The following is a 16,789-nucleotide window of genomic DNA, read 5'->3' on the forward strand; positions in this document are numbered from 1 at the left end:
GACTTGTAGTTAGTACATTCATCAGTCAAAGTAAGTACATTTTTCCTCAATGTAGCTATCAGCACAGTCAGTGCTAGTGTTATGCAAAAATGGTTTGCCGAAAATAGCTACAGGGTACAGGTACAGCTACAGGGTTCCAGTGTGAAGAGACCTGGGTCAAATACTTGTGCTGTGCTTGATTTAGTTGGTCTGGTATAACAATTGAACAAAATAAATGGTCCCAAAAGTGGCAAACTCAAGGTAAATCATTTACAGAGATGTTGATTGGTGGTTTTGTCCCTGTCAAATAAATGGAATAAAGGGTAGATGAATTTAGCCCTAGTTAAAACAGTGCTCCATTGCCGCACAAAACTAAAAAATACATCACTTTCTCTTTTGGAAAAGCTGAGATAGTCCCGTCTGAAGCCAAATCAAATCAAATCTTATTTGTCACATGCGCCCTTAAACAACCATACAGTTTCAAAAAAGAAGAAGTGTTAAGTAAAAAATACAAAATAAAAGTAACAAATAATTCAAAAGCAGCAGTAAAATAAAAGTAGCGAGGCTAAATACAGGGGTTACCGGTACAGAGTCAATGTGCAGAGACACCGGTTATTCGAGGTAATTGAGGTAATATGTACATGTAGGTAGAGTTAAAGTGACTATGCATAGAACATAACAGAGAGTAGCACCAGCGTAAAAGAGGGGGGCAATGCAAATAGTCTCGGTAGCCATTTGATTAGCTGTTCACAAGTCTTATGGCTTGGGGGTAGAAGCTGTTAAGAAGCCTCTTGGACCTAGACTTGGCGCTCCGGTACCGCTTGCCATGCGGTAGTAGAGAGAACAGTCTATGACTGGGGTGGCTGGAGTCTTTAGACAATTTTTAGGGCCTTCCTCTGACACCGCCTGGTATAGAGGTCCTTGTATGGCAGGAAGCTTGGCCCCAGTGATGTACTGGGCCGTACGCACTACCCTCTGTAGGCCGAGCAGTTGCCACACCAGGTAGTGATGCAACCATTCAGGATGCTTTCGATGGTGCAGCTGTAGAACATTTTGAGGATCTGAGGACCCATGCCAAATCTTTTCAGTCTCCTGCGGGGGAATAGGATTTGTCGTGCCCTCTTCACGACCGTCTTGGTGTGTTTTGACCATGATAGTTTATTGGTGATGTTGACACCAAGGAACTTCTTTGTCTTGATCACGTTGAGGGAGAGGTTGTTATCCTGGCACCACATGGACAGGTCTCTGACCTCCTCCCTATAGGCTGTCCATCGGGTGCACTTCAGTTGGTCACGCAGTGCGCCTCCTCAGACTTTTGATGAAAGTTCGGCAGCCTCTGCCACGCCTTCATGCAGCGTACCAGAGCAGTTCTTTCACTGTCGGAAGAAATGGTAATGCATATTAATATACACTGAACAAAAATATAAAACGCAACATGTAAAGTGTTGGTTCCATATTTCATGAGCTGAAATAAAAAAATCCATGAAATGTTCCATACGCACAAAAAGTGTATTTCTCTCAAATGTTGGGCACAAATGTGTTGATATCCCTGTTATTGAACATTTCTCCTTTGCCAACATAATCCATCCACCTGACAGGTGTGGCATTTCAAGAAGCTGACTAAACAGCATGAGCATTACACAGATGCACCTTTTACAGAGGAAAATAAAAGGCCACTTTAAATATGCAGTTTTGTCACACAACATAATGCCATAGATGTCTTAAGTTCTGAGGGAGAGTGCAATTAGCATGCTGACTGCAGGAATGTCCACCAGAGCTGTTGCCAGAGAATTGAATGTGAATTGTTCTACCATAAGCTGCATCCAACATTGTTTTAGAGAATTCGTACGTCCAACAGGCTTCACAACCGCAAGCCACGTGTAACCATGTCAGCCCAGGACCTCCACATACAGGCTTCATGTCTTAAAGTAATGATGTACTGTGGTTTCTCTTTGCTTATTTGAGCTGTTCTTGCGATAATATGTACTCAGTATTTTACCAAACAGGGCTATCTTCTGTATACCACCCCTACCTTGTCACAACACAACTGATTGTCTCAAACGAATTTAGATGAAAATAAAATCCACAAATTAACTTTTAACAAGGCACACCTGTTAATTGAAATGCATTCCAGGTGACTACCTCATGAAGCTGGTTGAGAGAATGCCAAGAATGTGCAAAGCTGTCATCAAGGCAAACGGTGGCTACTTTGAAGAATCTCAAATGTCAAATCTATTTTGATTTGTTTAACACTTTTTTTGGATACTACATGATTCCATATGCGTTATTTCATAGTTTTGATGTCTTCACTAATATGTCTTCACTTCTACAATGTAGAGAATAGTCAAAGTAAAGATAAACCATTGAATGAGTAGGTGTGTCCAAACCTTTGACAGGTAATATATACACACACACACACACACACACACACACACACACACACACACACACACACATACATACATACATACATACATACATATATACACACATACATACATATATATATATATATATATATATACACATACACACATACATACATACATACATATACATATACACACACACACACTGCTCAAAAAAATAAAGGGAACACTTAAACAACACAATGTAACCCCAAGTCAATCACACTTCTGTGAAATCAAACTGTCCACTTAGGAAGCAACACTGATTGACAATACATTTCACATGCTGTTGTGCAAATGGAATAGACAACAGGTGGAAATTATAGGCAATTAGCAAGACACCCCCAATAAAGGAGTGGTTCCAGACCACTTCTCAGTTCCTATGCTTCCTGGCTGATGTTTTGGTCACTTTTGAATGCAATAAATAAGCAATAAAACCTGCCTTCTTGAGACTATTGGCATTCTAGGCAGAGTTGCAAAGAAAAAGCCATATCTCAGTCTGGCAAATAAAAATAAAAGATTATGGGCAAAAGAACATAGACACTAGACAGAGGAACTGCCTAGAAGGCCAGCATCCCGGAGTCGCCTCTTCACTGTTGATGTTGAGACTGGTGTGATCAGTCTACAGTCTACACTGTATTTCTCATCAATTTGATGTTATTTTAAATTGACCAAAAAATGTTTGTTTTTTTCAAGAACAAGGACATTTCTAAGTGACCCCGGAGTTTTGAACAGTAGTGTATTTTATGGCTTTTGAACATGCTCACTCCATTACAGAATTCCATTTGGGCCAATCTAAAAAGACTTGAAAGCATATCCAAGAAATAGCTACATTAGATCATTGAAAAAGGATGTTGCTTTTTGCATTTTTCAAGCACAGGCCAAACAAATGCAACATTAAAAATAAATCACAGAAATATTGCGGGACTTTACATAAGAAGTGCCTCAATGAAGCATGTTGCGTTCATCTCATAGATACTTTGCATTCCCAGCATTGCACTGCAATTTCTTAAGACTTTCACAGTACTGATACCCTATTCCTACCCAATCCAGCCTATACAACTCATAAAAATTCATACATCCCATTATCTTGCAGACCCTTAATGGTATACTAAGTTCTTCCAGTTTCCAGGGAACTGTTCTGTTCGCTCTCCCATCAGGGTGTATTGATTCCCCTTTGTTGCAGGAAGAGCTGAGGCAAGACTTCAGCGCTAGTAATTGGGAGTTAACCATGCGTGGAGAGGACATTCTCTCACAAGCCGCCTGGGCAAGAGGGTTCATTTCTTGAACACTGACAAGACCAACAGAGGGAAAAGGACAGAGGTTGAAAGTAAGAGAACAAGAAAGAGTGGGAAGAAAAAAGTACATGATTGAGAGGAGACGTCAGAAGACCAGACAAAGAGGATTGAGAAGTGGGGAAGAGAAGTGGAGAGAATAAGCAACAGGGGAGCAAGAAAGAGGGTTGAGGGGGATAGAGAACCAGAGAGTGAGTGAATAAGCAACTGAGAGGGGGGTACCGGAGGAAGGTGGGTAGAGAATTTTTAAAATCTAAATTGAATCTACGTTATGACTAATGATGACTTGAGGGAGCACGAAGACACTAAGAGGGAAGGCGCGGGGGTAATGGCACGAGTCGCTGAGGTGATAAAACACCAGGAATAAAGAACACAAATCAAGACTAAACAAATGAAGATCACCGTGTTGACGTAAAAGAGCAAAGCCTTCGCTGGCTATTCGATATCCTTCTGCTCCTTTAAGGACGACCCTGTCGCCTCTTAACATCATTATCGAATAATGAAGGTCTATTTAGCTGCTGGTTTTCAATTTGGCTCCACTGCTGCAGCAGCAACGCAAACCAGGCACTTGTGATCTGTGGTTCCCCATCCAATACACAGAGCGCTGTGCTCGACCGTGCCCTCCAACGATGCTGCTAAAAATACTCTGGCCATTCTTTCCAATGAAAGGGACTCATTAAGTGCAAATTGGAAAACTGAGTACATTTGCTCTATGGGTTAGATTGGAATGGACTCCAGGCTAGGATCACTGGGAGTCGGAGGCCAATGCAAATAGAAGAAAAACATGACTTCTAGGTATCCACAGGGACCAGCGTGGACTCTCTGATTGTATTGCAGTCCCCGCGGCTACCAAAAAACAACCTCAGCAAATGGAAACGTCACCCTGCCCTTTGCCTTTAACGAAAACATGTAAACATCGATCCTCCTGTTTCTGACCAACTCATGAATCTTCAAACCAATAGTCAACCGTAAGGTGTCTATCGTTCATAAGTTCTTACTTGATCAAACAGGTTTCGTATGACTGTAACTCATCTAGATGCTGCAGCCATACAACACAGACCATACTAATGTGTATAAAAATACAGTGCACGTATTCAATGAATGTAATATGCAAACATTATTAACAAAGGAGTAACTAGAAACTGTGGTAACCGGGGGGGTGAGGGAGGCGTACACACAATAATAACTGTAGTCCCTGGATACAGGGAGCTGTAATCACTTCTGCCAACCCTGAGGGTGACATTAATATGATAAGCTCATTATTATCTAATTACTTATTGCACGCCTAATTAATAACATGCTACTCAACCAACTCTCATTCTACGATGACTGCTAGCATGCTGAACCATGTGTATGTGAGCTTTGGGTTTGCATTGGGACGCACACGTGAGCTTTTTTTTTGGGGGGGGGGGGGGGGGGGGTGGTTGGACACAGCCGCACACCAAAAACAGATTGTAATCAAAGTACGAATAACAGGTGGTTGCATTAACTTCTGATTTATAACATAGTGGAGGATTGCTGAAATGAAGAAGCATAACGTTTTTCACAGCCGTAATGAGTTTTGGGGTTTGAAACAAATGGTGGAAGGCAACCGAGTAGTCCAATGTTAGACGTGACATTTCGTGTGCCTCTCTTTTACATAAGAGTGAGGTGGATTGTTTTACTCGCCTCTCCCTCTGGTCATGGCCGTAGCAGACAACCCATCAGCGCCAGACTACCGTGAGTATGTAACTCGGGGGCCTAGGACACCTCCGGTAGCAAGGAGCCAGTGAATCAGAGCTGAATCAGACCTGCCAGAAAACCGATATGGATCCAGAAATCAATATCGGACCTCTTAATGTTTTGTGCCAATGGCAGTGAACTGTGGGAAAGGGGTCACGCTGACATTTTAATACTCATTTACATGCTGCCATGCCGAGACATACCATCTTAAATCTAAAAAAAAAAACAATTTCCACTATACATATACAGTTGAAGTCGGAAGTTTACATACACCTTAGCCCAATACACTCAAACTCAGTTTTTCACAATTCCTGACATTTAATCCTAGTAAAAATTCCCTGTTTTAGGCCAGTTAGGATCATCACTTTATTTTAAGAATGTGAAAAGTCAGAATAATAGTAGAGAGAATGATTTATTTCAGCTTTTATTTCTTTCATCACATCCCCAGTGGGTCAGAAGTTTACATACACTCAATTAGTATTTGGTAGAATTGCCTTTAAATTGTTTAACTTGGGTCAGATGTTTCAGGTTGCCTTCCAAAAGCTCCCCACAATAAGTTGGATGAATTTTGGCTCATTCCTCCTGACTGAGCTGGTGTAACTGAGGCAGGTTTGTAGGCCTCCTTGCTCGCACACGCTTTTTCAGTTGTGCCCACAAATCTCTATGGGATTGAGGTCAGGGCCTTGTGATGGCCACTCCAATAACTCAACTTTGTTGTCCTTAAGCCATTTTGTGACAACTTGGGAAGTATGCTTGGGGTCATTGTCCATTTGGAAGACCCATCTGCGACCAAGCTTTAACTTCCTGACTGATGTCTTGAGATGTTGCTTCAATATATCCACATAGTTTTCCTGCCTCATGATCTATTTTGTGAAGTGCACCAGTCCCTCCTGCAGCAAAGCACCCCCACAACATGATGCTGCCACCTCCGTGCTTCACGTTTGGGATGATGTTCTTCGGCTTGCAAGCCTCCCCCTTTTTCCTTCAAACATAGCGATGGTCATTTTGGCCAAACAGTTATATTTTTGTTTCATCAGACCAGAGGACATTTCTCCAAAAAGTACTATCTTTGTCCCCATGTAGTCTGGCTTTTTTGTGGCGGTTTTGGAGCAGTGGCTTCTTCCTTGCTGAGCAGCCTTTCTCAGGTTATGTCGATATAGGACTCGTTTTATTGTGGATATAGATACTTTTGTTCCTGTTGCCTCCAGCATCTTCACAAGGCCCTTTGCTGCTGTTCTGGGATTGATTTTCACTTTTCGCACCACAGTACGTTCATCTCTAGCAGACAGAATGTGTCTCCTTCCTGAGTGGTATGACGGCTGTGTGGTCCCATGGTGTATATACTTGCGTGCTATTGTTTGAACGTGGTACCTTCAGGCATTTGGAAATTGCTCCCAAGGATGAACCAGACTTGTGGAGGTCTGCAATTTATTTTCTGAGGTCTTGGGTGAATTCTTTTGATTTTCCCATGATGTCAAGCAAAAAGGCACTGAGTTTGAAGGTAGGTCTTGAAATACATCCACAGGTACACCTCCAATTGACTCAAATTATGTCAATTAGCCTATCAGAAGCTTCTAAAGCCATGACATTTTATGGAATTTTCCAAGCTGTTTAATGGCACAGTCAACTTAGTGTGTGTAAACTTCTGACCCACTGGAATTGTGATATAGACATTTCCACTTCACAATAGCAGCAGCTCTAGCAGGGCAGAAATTTTACAAACTAAATTGTTGGAAAGGTGGCATCTTATGACGGTGCCACATTGAAAGTCACTGAGCTCTTTAGTAAGGCCATTCTACTGCTAATGTTTGTCTATAGAGAATGCATGGCTGTGTGTTTGATTTTATGCACCTGTCAGCAACGTGTGTGGCTGAAATAGCAAAATCCACTAATTTGAAGGGGTGTCCACATACCTTTGTATATATAGTGTAGCTCTCACCTCTGATAGTGGTAATTGTCCTACTTTACTTTCTCGACTGCAGACAGTCTGCAGCTAGGGGGTGTCTGAACATTTTCAGTCAGACTGAAATCTAGTTATGATGCGACCTGGACAGTGAAGCTGCTTTGGGATATTTTTGCCTCGGAATGTCTGAAGAACCCTGTCGGCTCTATGGACTGCAATTTCAAGAACATTGGGCAAGAAAGTTTAACGAGATACTAACATGCTGCAAGCAACAAAATATCCAATTGAGACTTCATGGGCCGGTTTCCCTAAAATAGTAAGAATAGGCTTAATCTGAGTCCGGGAAAATTGTTTTGATATAATATATGTATGACATCACATGAAAACCATTACTATAGATCTTGATTCTCTGCACAGCCAGTAATGTGTAGCCACAATACACACACTGAACAGTGCCTTCAGAAAGTAGTCATTCCCCTTGACTTTTTCCACATTTTGTTACGTTACAGCCTTATTTTAAAATGGATTATATAAAAATCCTCAGCAATCTACACACAATACCCCATAAAGACAAAGTAAAAACAGGTTTAGACATTTTTGCAAATGTATTAAAAATAAAAAACAGAAATACCTTATTTACATAAGTGTTCAGACCCTCTGCTATTTAAAAAAAAATATATATTTTACCTTTATTTAACCAGGCAAGTCAGTTAAGAACAAATTCTTATTTTCAATGACGGCCTGGGAACAGCGGGTTAACTGCCTGTTCAGGGGCAGAACGACAGATTGTACCTTGTCAGCTCGGGGGTTTGAACTCGCAACCTTCCGGTTACTAGTCCAACGCTCTAACCACTAGGCTACCCTGCCGCTATGAGACGCATCAGGTGCATCATGTTTCCATTGATCATTCTTGCGATGTTTCTACAACTTGATTGAAGTCCACCTGTGGTAATTTCAATTGATTGGACATGATTTGGAAATGCACACACCTGTCTATATAAGGTCCCACAGTTGACAGTGCATGTCAGAGCAAAAACCAAGCCATGATGTCGAAGGAGTTGTCCGTAGAGCTCCGAGACAGGATTGTGTTGAGCCACAGATCTCAGTAAGAGTACCAAAACAATGTGGCAGCATCGAAACTCCCCAAGAACACAGTGGCCTTCCCTATTCTGAAGTTTGGAATCACCAAGACTCTTCCTAGAGCTGTCTACCCGGTCAAACTGAGCAATCGGGGGAGAAGGACCTTGGTCAGGGAGGTGACCAACAACCCGATGTTCACTCTGACAGAGTTCCAGCGTTCCTCTGGAGATGGGAGGTTTTTTGAGAAGGACAACGATCTCTGCAGCACTCCACCAGTCAGGCCTTTATGGTTGTGTGGTCAAACGGAAGCCTCTCCTCAGTAAAAGGCACATGAAAGCCTGCTTGGAGTTTGACAAAAGGCACTTAAAGGACTCTCCGACCATGAGAAACAAGATTCTCTGGTCTGATGAAACCGAGATTGAATTCTCCTGAATGCCAAGTCACACCTGAAGGAAACCTGGCACCATCCTTACAGTGAAGCATGGTTGTGGCAGCATCATGCTGTGGGGATGTTTTTCAGTGGCAGGTATTGGGAGACTAGTCAGGATCGAGAGAAAGATGAACGAAGCAAAGTACAGAGAGATCCTTGATGAAAACCTGCTCTAGAGAGCTCAGGACCTCAGGCTGGGGGCGAGTCTCTGAATGTCCTTGAGTGGCCCAGCCAGAGCCCGGACTAGAACTCGATCGAACATCTCTGGAAAGACCTGAAAATAGCTGTGCAGTGACACTCCACCTCCAACCTGACATAGCTTGAGAGGATCTGCAGAGAAGAATGGGAGAAACTCCCCAAATGCAGGTGTGCCAAGCTTATAGCCTCATACCCAATAAGACTTGAGGCTGTAATCGCTGCCAAAGGTGCTTCAACAAAGCACTGAGTAAAGGGTCTGAATACTTAGGTAAATGTAATACTCTTTATTTTGTATTTTTTTGAACCTGTTTTTGCTTTGTCATTATGGGGTATTGTGTGTAGATTCATGAGGGGGAAAAACAATTTAATCCATTTTAGAATAAGGCTGCAACCTAACAAAATGTGGAAAAAGTCAAGGGTTCTGAATACTTTTGGGAATGCACTGTAGTGGGGGATGACAATACAATCATATTGTTACGCAACAGCTATTTTACACTGTACAAGCAACAGTTCCAGAACAAAATGGCCTTGTGTTAGGGTGCAGACCAGGAGTCTATGAAAGGCATAACATCACAGAGCGTATCCCTTGAGAAGTGGCAACAGCTCACCCCAGATTCTGCCACCACACACTCAAAATAAATATACATACTAGGAAATGCACCGTCCAGGGAATGCACACAGAGGTGCACCTTTGCTCACATGTAAACACACACTGATGCACACTCAAACAGAAAGATACACACAATCCCCCGCCAAACAGGCTGTACTTTGTAGCAGACATGAGCAGAAGAATCAGTATCAGCAATGTCCTAAGCTTTGGGCTGGATCCAACACTTGCAAATATCTCTCCCTTACAAGCAACTTCCCATGAACATGTCTTATGCTGAATCGACAACATTTAGCTCCGAAAGTATATTAGAACATCACTGAGTGTCTTCATGGAGGCAACATGTCAACATTTCTCTCACTTTACAATACGGAAGAGTAAGGAGAAGAAATGTTAGCCTCGACAGAATTCAAATTGATTTGGTTAAATAAAATTACTTGAAATCAATGAAGGATCACAACCTCTTTCAACAGAATCCAGGGACCTGTACACCTCTTTAGAGAGACTAAAGTTAGTCTAAGGAAACTTTCCCCAGGTAACGGATCCAATAACAAACAACAAAACAGGAGGGAAAAAGGCGTGAATGTTCTGGAATCAGCGCCAGGTATTTGAGCCTGTCCGGCTGAAAATGGATGATGCATTACCGGAGCTGCCGCAGGTGACAGCTGAATGCTCAGGGGCCCATCCGACCGGAGAGGGGGAGAGAAACGGAGGAAATATCTACCTCTGATCTGGAGCAAACGGAAGATTTACAGCACGCTGTCTGTAGCGAAGGGAGGGGCATTGGCTGCATAGAAGAGAAAATGTACAGGAGAGACTTGGAACACTTGTGCAGAGAGTGTTGCCTCAAGGTCTGGGGGGGGGGGGGGGGGATATTGACAAGATAAAGGATTGGCTCTGAAATGAGGCCCGCTAAGGAGTAACTGCGTGAATCGTGCAGCTTTGGAAAACCTAACTGGACTTGATTGATACTTTGGTGAATAGTCTCTTTTTCTCTTCCTCTCTCCATCATAAACAATGCATTCTAGAAGGCAGATGTGTAAGTGTTTCCCTCCGTGCTCACAACAGATAAATCGTTGCAGTGTCGTTTTATGGCCAGAGAACCTGTACAATTCAGATTTGTTTTCCCTCTGTTCTCTGAGGCTGAGCACTGCTGAAAAATTCAAGGACCCTGCTCTGCCAAGGTGCTAACATAGAACGTGTACCATGAATTTAAATTCAACCGCAGTCCTACTGTAGCTATTCTAGTCGCCATAACCTTAAGGGTCGGAAAGGTTTTGCCCACATTGAAACATGTAATGTTAATCTATCATTGTTCATCATCCACATGAATAAACCAGACCTCAACACTCATAGTTGCCAGTAAAATAAGACAATATACACGCATATAAGCCATTATATACAGTATGGTGCCATACTGCACTGCAGGCCTATGTATAGAGATATCATCTCGGTGACTAACAGAGAGCATGCATGGACTGTTCCTTGAAAGTAAAGTGATCAACAAAGCAATGGCGTTGAGACAATTCTAGAACAATTAACAACTCGATTAAAATCCTATGCGGTAATATGTTTCATCGATCCTTCTACTACCTGATCCTCCCAGTGATGCGGTCATTGGTCTGGTCAAAACACTTATAGATGTTAATTACGTCAAGTCGTAAATCATTTGCCGCAGCAGATTTTCATTCAGCAACGGGTTGACTGAGGTAGATAATGCTTTTCTGGCTCCAATGGTTGAATGATAGTGTACTACTTCATATGTTTGATGGCACTTCCTTGTGTCGTCTCATCGTCGTCTTGATTCACTGTTGGCTGCTGTACCCCTCAGCAGATGTGTTCAGGCTAAATACAATGTCTCTACTTTCCATGACCACCAGCAGCACCATTGGTGGTATACTATACAGTAAGTCACTCTAGAAGAAAAGGGATCTTATAAAAGGGTCAGTGTACATTTTACATTATCCCATTACCAAAAGGCTAATATAAAATATCAACATCTCTGAGATTGAGTAGATTATGCTAAATAACTGATTAAAGATGTGGGACAAGATGTGGGCCTGGTTTGGTTACAAATCAACTGTAATATCTTATGTTTCACCGAGTCGTGACTGAACGACGATACGATAATATACAGTTGGCTGGGTTTTCTGTGCATCGGCAGGACAGAACAGCTCCGTCTGTAAAACAAGGGGTGTCTATTCGTCAATAACAATTGGTGCGCAATATTAAGGAAGTCTTGAGATATTGCTCGCCTGAGGTAGAGTACCTTATGCTCATCCAAAAGCGGCGCTCCTAGTGGCCAGAGACTTTAATGCAGGCAAACTTAAATCAGTTTTCCCTCATTAACAGCATGTCACATGTGCAACCAGAGGGAAAAAAAACTCTAGATCACCTTTATTCCACACACAGAGATGCATACAAAGCTCTCCCTCGCCCTCCATTTGGCAAATCTGACCACAATTCAAGCCTCTTGATTCCTGCTTACAAGCAAAAACTAAAGCAGGAAGTACCAGTGACTCGCTCAATACGGAAGTGGTCAGATGACGCGGATGCTACGCTACGGGAACTGTTTTGCTTGCACAGACTGGAATATGTTCAGGGATTCATCCAATGGCATTGAGGAGAATACCACCTCAGTCATCAATAAGCGCATTGACGACGTCGTCCCCACAGTGACCGTATGTACATATCCAAACCAGAAGCCATGGATTACAGGCAACATCCGCACCGAGCTAAAAGACCAGATCTGCCACTTTCAAGGAGCGAGACACTAATTTGGAAGCTTATAAAACATCCTGCTATGCCCTCAGACGAACCATCAAACAAGCAAAGCTTAAATACAGGACTAAGACTGAATCCTACTAAACCGGCTCTGACGCTCGTCGGATGTGGCAGGACTTGCAAACTATTACAGACTACAAAGGGAAACCCAGCCGCAAGCTGCCCTGTGACGCAAGCCTACCAGACGAGCAAAATGCCTTTTATGCTCACTTCGAGACAAGCAACACTGAAGCATATGAGAGCACCAGCTGATTCGGACGACTGTGAAATCACGCTCTCCATAGCCAATGTAAGCAAGACCTATAAACAGGTCAACATTCACAAGGCCGCGGGGCCAGACAGATTACCAGGATGAGTACTCAGGTCATGCGCGGACCAACAGGCAATTGTTTTGACATTTTCAACCTCTCCCTGACCGAGTCTAATACCTACATGTTTCAAACAGACCACCATAATCCCTGTGCACAAGAAAGCAAAGGCAACCTGCCTAAATGACTACCGCCCCAAAGCACTCACGTCGGTAGCCATGAAGTGCTTTGAAAGGCTGGTAATGGCTCACATAAACACCATCATCCCGGAAACCCTAGACCTACTCCAATTTGCATATCGCCCCAAGAGATCCACAGATGACGCAATCTCAATTCCACTCCACACTGCCCTTTCCCACCTGGACAAAAGGAACACCTATGTGAGAATGCTGTTCATTGACTACAGCTCAGCGTTCAACAACATAGTGCCCACAATGCTCATCACTAAGCTAAGGACCCTGGGACTAAACACATTCATCTGCAACTGGATCCTGGACTTCCTGAAGGGCCACACCCAGGTGGTAAGGGTAGGCAACAACACATCTGTCACACTGATCCTCAACACGGGGGCCAATCAGGGGTGCGTGCTCAGTCCCCTCCTTTACTCCCTGTTCATCCACGACTGCGTGGCCAAGCACGACTCCAACACCATCATTGCTGACAACACAAAAGTGGTAGCCCTGATCGCCGACAACGATGAGACAGCCTATAGGGAGGAGGTCAGAGACCTGACAGTGTGGTGCCAGGAGAACAACCTCTCTTCAACATGAGCAAGACGAAGAAGCTGATCGTGGACTACAGGAAAAGGCGGGCTGAACACGCCCCCATTCACATCGACGGGACAGTAGTGGAGCAGGTTGAGAGTTCCAAGCTCCTTGGTGTCCACATCACCAACAAACTATCATGGTCCAAACAGGGCACAGACTCCAGTCAGACTCCAGTCATAGACCATTCACCCTGCTACCGCAAGGCAAGTGGTACCGGAGCAAGTCTAGGTCCCCCTGTATATCGCCTCCTTATTGTTATTTTAATATGTTCCTTTTAATTAATTTTTTACTTTAGTTTATTTAGTCAATATTTTCTTAACTCTATTTCTTGAACTGCATTGTTACTTAATTAAGGGCTTGTAAGTAAGCCTGTTGTATTCGGCGCCTGTGACAAATACAATTTGATTTGAACAGGTCTACACCAAATGTGCAAATAACTACCAGATAGCCATTTCCATCATTTGTATTTTATTATTGTAGATAAAGCACCACACCAATCCATAGGGCTTCTTACAAATCAATACTAGTATTGATCAAATGTATCATACTGGCACTTGACATACTCCATTTAATTACGTGAACACTTTGCCTTGTCAGAATCCCCTTTTTAATGCAACCAATGGGGATTGGAGGTTCAGAGAAAGAGGCAATGCACACTTAAAACATCTGTACTGGATTTAAGATGTTAATAACATTTTGGTTCGCTGGAGTCAGCGAGCTTACAGGAATTGGGCTTCCTCCAACGGGAATTAAAGCTGCTCGATTTATCCATAGCTATTCATAATTAACAAGTTAGGCGGTATCTGTCAATAGAGGGAGTAATGCCAGAAAAGACTAACTACACCATAAGCAGATTCTAAAAGGAAAGCTCAAAGGCCTGTTTTACTGGTATATCCACACACCTGAAACAAGTTGACCTTTATCAGGCTTCAAAACACAAATGACTGCAAAAAATATTTTTAATTTAGGCCTATATTATCCACCAATTTGTCAAATGAAAGGCCAGAACAATGCTACTATGAGCAAATAACATCTATGCTTCAATGAATACCTGTTGGTATGGAAACAAATATGCGCTTGGAGGAGAGGAGATGATCCTCTCTCTACGCTCCATACCTCCCATGGTGACTGACCACATCATTGAGTGGTGTAATTGAGTGGAAAATACCATCCTACACCCTGGCCGTCGGTGGAGCACACTTTTGACATCTCGCTGCGAGGCTGCCCATTGGTGGAGAACACCTATCATGACATCTCCCCAAGATCAGCAAGAACGTGCCGGAGCACTTGTTGTTGTTGACCAAGTTGACCATGGCCACAACCAGATGTTTGTAGCTAACCAAATCCAGTCATGTACTGAACCGCTAAACTCCCCAATGCTGACATGTCCTCTACATGTATAAATGTATTATTTATATATATATATATATATATATATATTTATTCCTGAGCATTTGCAATGAGTATGGAGCAGCTATTCATTTAAGTACATGCCATTCTAATTAGCACTTCAGAAGGTGCACATTTGCCTCTGGTGGTCATTAGCATTTTAATTTAGCACCTCTTCAATGCTTAGGGCGTCCTCATACACGCGGTATACCCGAAACTTCGGGACTTTCTCGATACAAATAAAAAACAACTCGGTACAATTGTTTTTGTAATGATCGGTACTTTTGTCTCACGTGATTGAGAGGATCACGTCTGTATATCAGACCATCCCTTTTATAGCGTGAAGAGCAGTGCCTGCTCCACCTTCTCATTCCTTGCTAGAGCTGTCTGGGCTGCATTGTTAGCTCCCAACTTGAATAATCTTGAAATATTAAGACTGACATTGTTTTGCGAACAGTAATGAACAATGCAGGCTAGCACACTTTTACAATGTAAGATGATACCGGTAGCTTCCAGCTTTAATAGTAGGCTAACTATTAATTCACTTCTTTGTCTCCCTCGCTTCCCGTCTGATCTCCACTAGATTCCATAGCTACAAAGTCTGATTCCACAGCCACATTCAGCCCTGCTAATGATGTCATTACTTTCTTAAATATACAGCACACACTTTTATAAAATATGAGATCGCTTCTTCAACACAATTGCTGTTGATCAGTACAATAAAATAATGTTCTAGTAGCAGTTGCCAATAAAATAAGTCCTAAATGGAAGGGTTTGTTTGTCATCAGTAGCCCCATTAAATCAGGTAAAACAAGCTCAATAACTCAATGCATGCACACACTCCTATTGAATCATATGCATTCACCTCTACTATGAATAGACCCAGTTTATCAATAGAGATTTACCATTCAAATAAATTATAACCATGATGTTCTTTTGTAGTTAGATTGGTCAAAGTGATTGTATGATTGAATAATCGATTCATTAATGCATACATGGATGTCGTAACAACAAAAAAGTTCAACTGTAATGATGTTGAACTCAAAAGATGCCCAACAATTGAACAGAGCAGTAGCTGAGTATCTGTCTGGATCAAGTGCCATTCTGTGACTTTGGCTAATACACCTTTCTTTTTGTTGCGGTATCGTTTTTTGAATCGAGTTTCGTGACGGCATCGTGATACTAAACCTGGTATCGTAGTCAAACTTCTGGTATCGTGACAAACACTATCGTCCACGTCGCGACTGGCGAGACAATGAACCTCTGTGAGGCAGCCAAATTAATGTTCTAAAAAAAAAAAACAGGGATATTATGTGTCCTAGCCCAGAGAGACCATAGAGAGTTGACAATGTACTCCGGTCGTTACAAAAGCCAGTGTCTTCCTAATACATGAAAATCAACTGACTGACTGAATGATAGGTATAAACAAACACACCCTTTCATGAATAATGTATACAAGCACATTCTATGAATACTGTATGCTTACAGTATCTATAGATCATGTTATATCCACATGCTACTACAGGTAACCTTTATTCCGTGTGTAACTCGTCACATCTTAATGCGCTGTAATCCAATATAATCCAATGTCATCTCTTTAAATCTCATTGGTTCACCATCAGTCCAATCACCAAAGCTCAGACCTGAGAGTTCAGGTAGTACTGAAGTTACAATCAGTCTGTTAATATAGTCACAGTTTTGCAAATCACACCTAAATCATGCGAACAAGGAAGTTACTTTGGGAATTATTTCCCTGATGCAGTAGGGCTGTATAATTTACCTGTCGAGGTTCGCTGAGGAGCCAGCAAACACATTGACCAAGGTCACTTTGCAACTTGATTAATATATTCACGAGAATTAAACTTCAGTCACTTTTAATGACCAAGAATACGCTTCACCCATGAATAAACTCTGTGGCT

General features: G+C 42.4%; 1 protein-coding gene across 2 annotated transcripts in view; it reads right to left on the bottom strand.

Moving 5' to 3' along the window:
• LOC110500612 (Kv channel-interacting protein 4) overlaps positions 1-16,789 on the bottom strand; it is a 232,830-nt gene that overhangs the window by 138,131 nt on the left and 77,910 nt on the right. The window lies entirely within an intron of this gene.

The sequence above is a fragment of the Oncorhynchus mykiss genome, chromosome 21, assembly GCF_013265735.2.
Source record: "Oncorhynchus mykiss isolate Arlee chromosome 21, USDA_OmykA_1.1, whole genome shotgun sequence".
Lineage (NCBI taxonomy): Eukaryota > Metazoa > Chordata > Actinopteri > Salmoniformes > Salmonidae > Oncorhynchus > Oncorhynchus mykiss.